We start from the raw sequence: 6,713 nt of genomic DNA on the forward strand, positions 1-6,713 counted from the left end.
TATAGTGATGAAGGATCATCCACAATAAGCATACTATCATCATTGCAATGACCAACACTGCTCACCATATCATTAACTTGTGGCAAACCACATGTAGGTGAAGTAGTAGAAGTTGAGAAGACTATATGACCGGAGGTGGAGGGAGAACAACCATCCCCACAAATCTTGGACACACCATATTTATCTTGAAGCTTTGTCCATAACTCATGAGCATCCCGGAACGGCATGAGTTGAAATGTAACTACATTGCTCAAAGCATCGAAAAGCACATTAGAGGTTTGAGCATTGAGATAAGAGTTTTTCTCATCCTCTAAAGATAATCTTTGGGGATCCTTTGGAGGAGAAAAACCCATATCTACAATTCGCTCTAAATTTGGGTCCATGACCCTAAAGAGATTAAGCATGCGAATAACCCAAACATCAAAATTTGTGCCATCGAAACTAAGAGTGTCAGAGAATCCTAATCCTCTAGTCGACATCTTTACTATCTAGGCGGTTAAGCCCAACAAAGAGAGACGAGGCTCTGATACCAATTGAAAGATCGTGGATGTCGCCTAGAGGGGGGGGGGTGAATAGGCGTTTTAAAATAATTACGGTAGAGGCTCGAACAAATGCGGAATAAACCTAGCGGTTAATTTGTCAAGCACAAAACCTACAACAACTAGGCTCACCTATGTGCACCAACAACTTATGCTAAGCAAGGTAAGCAACAAAGTGATAGCAAGATATATGACAAATAACAATATGGCTATCACAAAGTAAAGTGCATAAGTAAAGGGCTCGGGTAAGAGATAACCGAGGCACGAGGAGACGATGATGTATCCCGAAGTTCACACCCTTGCGGATGCTAATCTCCGTTTGGAGCGGTGTGGAGGCACAATGCTCCCCAAGAAGCCACTAGGGCCACCGTAATCTCCTCACGCCCTCGCACAATGCAAGATGCCGTGATTCCACTAAGGGACCCTTGAGGGCGGTCACCGAACCCGTACAAATGGCGACCCTTGGGGGCGGTCACCGAACCCGTACACTTTGGCAACCCTTGGGGGCGGTCACCGGTACCCGTCAAATTGCTCGGGGCGATCTCCACAACCTAATTGGAGACCCCGACGCTTGCCCGGAGCTTTACACCACAATGATTGAGCTCCGAACACCACCAACCGACTAGGGGGCCCAAGCACCCAAGATAAACAAGCTCAAGGGCACCAAGCACCCAAGAGTAATAAGCTTCTCAACTTGTAACTTCCACGTATCACGTGGAGAACTCAAACCGATGCACCAAATGCAATGGCAAGGGCACACGGAGTGCCCAAGTCCTTCTCTCTCAAATCCCACCGAAGCAACTAATGCTAGGGAGGAAAATGAGAGGAAGAACAAGAAGGAGAACACCAAGAACTCCAAGAACTAGATCCAAGGGGCTCCCCTCACATAGAGGAGAAAGTGATTGGTGGAAATGTGGATCTAGATCTCCTCTCTCTTTTCCCTCAAAAACTAGCAAGAATCCATGGAGGGATTGAGAGTTAGCAAGCTCGAAGAAGGTCAACAATGGGGGAAGAACACGAGCTCAAAGGATAAGGTTCAATGGGGAAGAAGACCCCCTTTTATAGGACCTCCCGAATCCAACCGTTATGCTCACAGCCCGCATCGAGCGGTAGTACCGCTTGACATCACGGTACTACCGCTAGGGGTAGCGGTACTACTGCTCGGGGTAGCGGTACTACTGCTTGCCAGCGGTACTAAAAAATTACATCCGTGCCTACCACCGCTGGACTTGTGACGAGATTTTGGTCCCGAGCGGAAGTAGCCACGGAAGTAGCCGCGGTAGTACTGCTCCAAGCGGTAGTACCGCTCCCAAGGGCGGTAGTACCGCTCCCAAGGGCGGTAGTAAAAAATTACTTCCGCTCCTACCCGCGGTACTACCGCTGCAGCCTTTTCAGAACACCAAAACTGCCACAACTTCTTCATTCGGACTCCGAATTCGATGAAACCAAGTTTGTTGGAAAGCTAGCGACAAGGGCTAACACAATCTTGAAAGAAATACCAATAATAAGCAAATGAGAAAAGGCCCAAAAGAAAATGGTGAGAACCCTTCCTCGGAGAAGACCGGTAAAACCTCCAACACCGAAAACATCATAGAAGACGCATGCAAACTCCGTTTTCGATGAACTCAAGCTTGTCATAAAGATGACCATAAGCTCTAAGACTCACAAAGAGAATCAAACAAGAACCAAGAAACATGATGAAAGGATGCAATGGTTTGAGCTCTCGACGAACGATACGATCAAGCTACTCACTTGAGAGCCCCCCTTGATAGTACGGCTATCGATCCTATAACCCGGTCTCCCAACTACCACCATGAGACCGGTAAAATAGAAAACCTATCAAGGGCAAACCTTTGCCTTGCACATGGTCCAGTTGAGCTAGATGATGACGATCTTGACTCCCTCAAGTTGGACCACCTTTCTTGATTGCATTGGCTCGATGAAGACTAGATGATTGCTCCCCCATAGTTCACTATGGGTGAGCGACTCTTCGGCACATATTCACAAGTCCATTGACACCACAATGGATGGCAAGATTCAAACTTGATTGCTCCCCCATACTCCATTATGGGTGAGCCACTCTTTGTGTTGCTCCACTTGAACTTGCACACTGCAAACTTGATGACGATCACCACTTGATGTCATCCTCCATGGGTTGTATGGGATCTTCCTCTTGACGCAAGACCATGGAAACATACCTAACCCCACAAAGAACTCTCACGTAGACCATGGGTTAGTACACAAAGCATAATGGACAATGCTTACCATACCATGGGAACACTTGGTCCCACTCGGTACATCTTCTATGCTTTGTGAGTTGATCAACTTGATTCACTCTTGACTTAGTCTTGATCAACCTTGAATCTTTCCGACTCTCTTCATTTGGATGATGTCTTGAAGGTAAATATGAATGATCACACAATCTTCTTCTTCAAGACATGCTTGCAATAAGCTCAACACTCACATGACCAATCTTTGGATAATTCCTTAATAGCACCTTGGTCAACCCATAAACTCCTTGAAACCAACACATGGACTTCAAGAAATGCCTATGGAAACATCCTTCAAATATAACTCGATGCAACCATTAGTCCATAGAGATTGTCATCAATTACCAAAACCAAACATGGGGGCACCGCATGTTCTTTCACCACCCTAAGAGAATTGAGCAAGATTCTCAGAGAAATAATACTGATGTGCCTAGTTCTTCTAAAAGGAAAAAAAGAAAAATGATAGGACTTTGCAAACTTCTAGTGAACCTATTGCTGAACCATCTGAGAATCCAAATGATATATCTATGTCTGATGCTGAACACAATCTGGTAATGAACATGAACCTAGCGAAAATAATAAGGATGATGTTCATGATGATGCTCAACCTAGTAATGATAATGATGTAGAAATTGAACCTGTTGTTGATCTTGATAACCCACAATCAAGGAATCAATGTTATGATAAGAGAGACTTTGTTGCTAGGAAACATGGTAAAGAAAGAGAACCATGGGTTCAGAAACCCATGCCTTTTCCTCCCAAATCATCCAAGAAAAAGGATGATGAGGATTTTGAGCGCTTTGCTGAAATGATTAGACCTATCTTTTTGCGTGTGCGATTAACTGATGTGCTCAAAACAAATCCTTATGCTAAGTATATGAAGGATATCATTACCAATAAGAGAAAGATACCGGAAGCTGAAATTTCCACCATGCTTGCTAATTATACTTTTAAGGGTGGAATACCAAAGAAACTTGGAGATCCAGGAGTACCTACTATACCATGCTCCATTAAAAGAAATTATGTTAAAACTGCTTTATGTGATCTTGGAGCCGGTGTTAGTGTTATGCCTCTCTCTCTATATATATATATATATCGTAGACTTGATTTGAATAAGTTGACACCTACTGAAATATCATTGCAAATGGCTGATAAATCAACTGCTATACCTATCGGTATTTGTGAGGATGTGCCTGTTGTGGTTGCAAACGTTACTATTTTAACGGACTTTGTTATTCTTGATATTCCCGAGGACGATAGTATGTCTATTATTCTTGGAAGACCTTTTCTGAATACTACAGGGGCTGTTATTGATTGCAACAAAGGCAATGCCACTTTTCATGTTAATGGTAATGAGCACACGGTACACTTTCCAAGGAAACAACCTCAAGTTTATAGTATCAATTCTATTGGAAAAATTCCATCGATTATTTTTGGAGGTTTTGAATTTCCTCTTCCTACTGTCAAGAAGAAATATGATATTCTTATTGTAGGGGATGTGCATATCCCCGTTGAGGTAACATAGTGTTATTCAAAATTTCTCCGGTTCCATGTTAGTCGGAATGAGTTTGTTAACAAGACTTGATCAACCTTGTTAGTGGATTCCTTTTGATGAGTATGAGACAGATGAAACTAGAAGGCACAACCTTCTGTACCCTCTTTATACTTTCTGTTATTTAGTGGAAAGAAAGTAAAAATAGTATTTTTCTGTCTGATTCCTGATTTATCTGTGCAATATAAAAATACGCCAAAAATAAAAGACCTCAGAATGCCATGCCAATTTAATATGATTTTTTCGGGAATATTTGAGGAATTATGGTGCAAAAATTACCACGGGGGGAGCTGCCACCTGGCCACGAGGGTGGAGGGCGCGCCCTACCCCCCAGGGCACGCCCCCTGCCTCGTGGGCCCACGATGGCCCTCCTCCACTTATTCCTGCACCCATCTTCTTCTTCTTCCTCCCCCAAACACGAATATCTGGCTCAAACACGAGTTCGAGCCCCCGTTGCTGTGATTTTCGATCTCCTTGCTCAAAGCACCTCTCACAAAACTGCTTCGGGAGATTGTTCCTTGGTATGTGACTCCTCCATTGGTCCAATTAGTTTTTGTTCTAGTGCTTTATTCATTGCAAATTTGTGCTGCATAGGTGACCATGTTCTTGGACTTGCATGTCAATTTTATATGGTTCCAAGTAGTTCTAATGCTTGATATAGGCTCTAGGCACTTGTAGGAGTAGTTGCTATCAATTTTATTGAAGTTGGTTCATTTTTGTTTGAAGTTACTAAAAATTTCAGTTTATTTTAGAAAATAATGAAGAGACTTTTGAGGGGCTCGTCGAGCCGAAGCTCGAAGGAAAAACAAAATGAATAAGCACAGAGGCCCAAATATAATTTGCCTCGTACCGCGTAGGTCCAGCCGTGTGAATGGCCTTCCGATGACTTCTTGAGGAGAGCCGGGATTTATGAGGATTTCTATTATTAATTGAGAATGCCGGCCTCACCGACTTCCTCCGCGACCAACGTCGTCAGTATCTCTTACTCACAAATACTTTTGTGCAAAACTTCTACTATTTTCCTAAGGAATCACCTCCTTCCGTAGTATTTCATTTATATGACGTTGTTAAGAAGATGACTTTAGCTGAATTTTGCAAGGTTTGCAAAATATGAACCACATCGTAATGAAGTGGAGGCATTTATTAACACTATCACTGTGGGAGAAACCAGGAAGGTTTCTGATGCAAGAATCACTAGCATACATTTTCCTGTTTTACGCTACTTTGCCTTATTTGCTAGTCGTTGCTTGATTGGTTGCGGAAACTGTGAAAACCTTAGTGTTCCTGATATTATCATTTTGTTCCATGGTTTATACCTCAATAACTCTGTTAGTATGGGCGAATTATTACTAAACGGTTAAGTTTGAACCATACTAAAGGCCCCATTTTTGGAGGTATTTATGCTTCGCGCCTAGCTGCACATTTTAACATACCTATTAGGCTTTATGAGAAAGAAGAAAAATTGTTGCCTAGTGCTTATTTAGATTATAAAAGTATGCTAGCGCATGATTTTATTGTTAAAGGCAAGGAAGGGGAGCTTAAATATAAATTGTACTTTGATAAACATCACCCTGAGACTATTACTTTGCCTGCTCCTTCTTTGTTTAACTTGTCTGAAGGTCTTTATCTCGTTTCGTGGGCGGCCGTTCAAGCCTATCGGAATCCTGCACCAGCCCCGGAGCCGGAACCACAATACGAGCCTCCACGCCAATCTGTTTATTCTTGGGATCCGGAGGTGGCTGCCAGCCAGTGGCAGTCAGAGTCCTCTTCATCACAGTACGACCCCAGCTACACCTACGGGTATCCGCCAGGCCATCCCTGGCAATGAACCAACTTAGGCCAAAAGCCTAAGCTTGGGGGAGTATGTATTTCTCACCGACATTACATTTATGTTCACACACACTCATTGCTAGATGTCGGTGCTCATACTCTTTCACTGTAATATCCATACTAGGTTATTTTCTTTTTCCTGCTTTCTTCTTGTGTGTTTGTTAAACTTTAAGAAAAGAAAAATTAGTAGTAACTTCTAGTTAGTTTACTTTTTTGCTGTAGTAGTAATAATTAAAAAGAAAACCCAAAAGATTTCCTGTTCTTCTTTGGCTTGTTGGGAGCTTTCCCATGTAAATAGTTTTTATTTCTTTTCTTTTTTGGGGGGTCGATAGGAGAAGACCATGATTAAATTGTTGAAGTGGCTCTTATATGCTTTATTGTTGATTTAACCAAGAGCCCATATTGCCTTGTCTTCTCTTGTTTATTGAATGCTCGCAGATTCTAGCTTAGTCCAATGCACGTGCACTCTTATTATTATTCACATCGTTCGGTCGTGCAAGTGAAAGGCAATTATGATGATAT

Source organism: Triticum aestivum, chromosome 1B, assembly GCF_018294505.1.
Source record: "Triticum aestivum cultivar Chinese Spring chromosome 1B, IWGSC CS RefSeq v2.1, whole genome shotgun sequence".
NCBI lineage: Eukaryota > Viridiplantae > Streptophyta > Magnoliopsida > Poales > Poaceae > Triticum > Triticum aestivum.